At 49.1% G+C, this 3152-nt stretch overlaps 1 pseudogene; it reads right to left on the bottom strand.

The window, feature by feature from the left end:
* LOC104405406 overlaps positions 1–2943 on the bottom strand; it is a 6142-nt pseudogene extending 3199 nt beyond the window's left edge.
* Between the last annotated feature and the right edge of the window lie 209 nt (positions 2944–3152).

Genomic DNA, 3152 nt, shown 5'->3' with positions numbered 1-3152 from the left:
ATGACTGCTACCGCTTAACAGTAGGACAGTATCCACCCCTTATTCCATACCATTCACATTGCGTTCAGATCCCACATTTTTCAATATACCATTGCTGAACCCAGGACACCTGTCTATCAAAGCATTAATTCCATCAGTAACATCAAATTTAATCAGATTACACAGTCCATGTGGGCCAGTATGAACACAGCAGATAAAACCCTGGTCTAAATCATCTTGTGTGAAGTCTATGCCTTGTGTAATGTTGTACAGCACTTCCTCTTGTCTGTTCAGATGCTGTAAGAAACCCTGTACAGTCGCCAAACAGATAACATAAACAAGGCTCTTGTCCCCTGAATCAATATCTGTGGCTTTAAGATCTTGACTAGAGATGACTTGTGACTTGCCAGTCTCTACTTCCAGACTGTTGCTGATTGCCATCCTAGGGGTCTCACCAGGATCACTGTAATCAGCATGTTCTGCTCCACTGTGTGGTATCCAACAGTCAGCTGAATTTGGAAGCTATCTTCTTTTGTCTCTGAGTCATCATGTTCATACACAATGCTGAAAGCCTCCTGGATCTCCTCCAGGGTGAATCTACGAACAAGCACAGTTCCCGTGGACAGCTGCTTCGCAATCTGCCCATGCTTAGGAGGGACAGCAATAACAAAACACAGTTCATCTAGAGGCATGTCTGCATCGGCTCCATTGAGGATGGTGGTGTCAGTCACCAAGCTCATCCCTTCAAGCACCATGAATTCACGCACAAACAACTCTGGCATTTCATCATTGGTGGGGATGATGACAATGGGGAAGAACTGGTGAGGCAAGAAGTTATCACCATCAGAGCACTGAGAAGTGAATCTATCCTCCAAAGGCTCCACCCTTTTGTGAATGTTCTGCACATAGTTGACATGGCCCAGATGAACATCTTTGATGGAAAAAGCACTAATGACAGTACCAGCTCTAGACTTTCAGACCCTGGGGCTGGAAAGACATTCTCCAAATATCCTGAAGTGGACTGAACTGTGACAATGCACAGGATGTCTTCTCCAGGAATATCCACATCCTCCACATTTAGCTGATGCGGAGTTAGAGTACTCTTCCCTCCTTCAAGGACACTGAGTGGCTCTGCCACGAGCACCACTTCAGGTGCAGTGCTGTCCCCAGGCAATATAGTTACAACCACATGCACCCTTCGTACTGTGCTGCCTCCCACTGCCCATTCACTGGAGAGGTCAGAAATGGTGAGATTGAAGGAATCATACCTCTTTCTCAAGCCAATCTCTCCACTGGTGTGAGTGTAGGCTACTGCTCCACTGATGAGGCCATGCTGGGTAAACTTTTCTGATCACATTCCATCCACTATGATGTCACTCAGCTTGGGTGGATCCTGCACAACGATGGTAAGCATCAAGTTACCTGTATCCTCATCTGTACCCTGGATAAGTGATGTAGTAATTTCAGCAGCACCATTTTCCAGGACATCAGTATCTGCTCCCACTCGCCTGTGACCACCAGGGAGAGCAATACTTGGGTTTTCATCATCCCCAGATTGCACTGCAATCTTGACTGTGATTGGCACATGATGGACCCCACCACTCACTTCCAACTGGTAAGAATCACTGGCAAACTCATCACGGCTGTGCTTGTAGGAGATGTGCCCACCAGGAATATCATCTATCAGGAAAGACTCCTCTTGCACCACCTGACCCTTCTCTAGATGAGATAGATGGCTGTGCTCTAGATCTCAAGTTACAGTTACATCTGCATACCAGATGATATGGTCTGCAGATGTGTCCTCATCTGTGGCATCCAGTTGATTGCTGGTGAGAAGGGAGCTGTTTCCCTTAAGCACAGTAAAGCCTGCATTGGTGATCTGAGGTGACTGGTTGTCCACTGGCTGCAAGAAGAGAGTAAAGGTACCTTGTAGAGAATTGCCAGCTGAATCCTCTACAAGGAATGTGAACTGAACCACCCGTGGTGTGATTCCCAGCTCCGGATTTGGGGGTTGATATGCCAATCTCTCCAGTGACTACAGAGTGGTTCTCATCTGTGTCAACTGTGGGTGTCAGTAAAGTGTACTTCAGCTCCCTATCACCTGTATCCAGGTCAGTGTACTGGAAATAGTGCTTCTTAAAGACAGACGGCTGGTATTCCTGCAGTATCATCTGCAGGCTTGTACCTGGGTTCAGTGCAGGCAGCAGGGTGTCTACTGGTTGGACTTTGACAATGAGCACATGCTCCCCAGACTGGTTAGAGGGATCATCGTCATCCTGCAGCTGGAACACAATGCGGCCCATCACTGGGCTGGCACTGTGAGGTTCTGTGTGCCTGAAGAACAGCCTCCCGTCAAGGATGTTCTGCTGCAGCCACTCATTCACCATCCTCTCATACACATGCTCATCCTCCACAAAGTGCTAGGAGGCGGAAGAGGAGTCACTTTCTGACCGTGCTCTGCTTTCTTTGCTTTCATAAGATGCTGGCCGCTTTGCCTGACACAGCAGCAACTCACCAAATCTGTGGGAGTGTAGTAGGGACACTGCAGAGTCCCCAGGTAGGACAAATCATACGGAGGTATCATCAGAGTAAATGTCTGTGGCACTGAGAACTAAAGGTGAGATTTTGACTGGTGCTTGCTCAGCACCAGTCCTGTATTTGCATTCGGCAATGGTGGCTGATCATCATCAGAAGCAATGGCAACAGGGTACAGAAATTTGACCTGGTGCTGTCCATCTGCCATGCAGAAAACAATGTTGTCACTGTACCTGTGCTCGCTGCCATCGTACAGCATACATACATCACCTGCCCTGCCGCTAGCTCTGCAGCAGTGAAGTACTTGTGGCTGGGTGGTACACCCACTATCTCGAGCTTCCTGTATTGCAGGCCTTGTTCGATCCAGAGCTTCGCCTCTTTCAGACTGGGGAGGTCTCCAGATTGGGGAGGTCTCCAGGTCCTCAGCAGCTAGCATGTCCAGGGTGAGGGCTGTGAGCGCAAACTGGTCCACTTCCATCATAAGCAGTGCCAGGAAGCTGGTGTTGGGTGGCATGTTGTCTGTCCCTTCGTGGATCGCACTAGCACCTGAAAGCACTCCAGCTGCTCTAGGCCGGTGTCAGGTAGCACTGACACCAACGCCGGGATGCAGTCCCGGCTAGGGGAGGCGGTGGCTGCCA

The sequence above is a fragment of the Nestor notabilis genome, unplaced genomic scaffold (assembly GCF_000696875.1).
Source record: "Nestor notabilis isolate BGI_N333 unplaced genomic scaffold, ASM69687v1 scaffold1185, whole genome shotgun sequence".
In the NCBI taxonomy this organism is placed as follows: domain Eukaryota; kingdom Metazoa; phylum Chordata; class Aves; order Psittaciformes; family Psittacidae; genus Nestor; species Nestor notabilis.
This window is presented reverse-complemented; position numbering and strand designations above follow the sequence as displayed.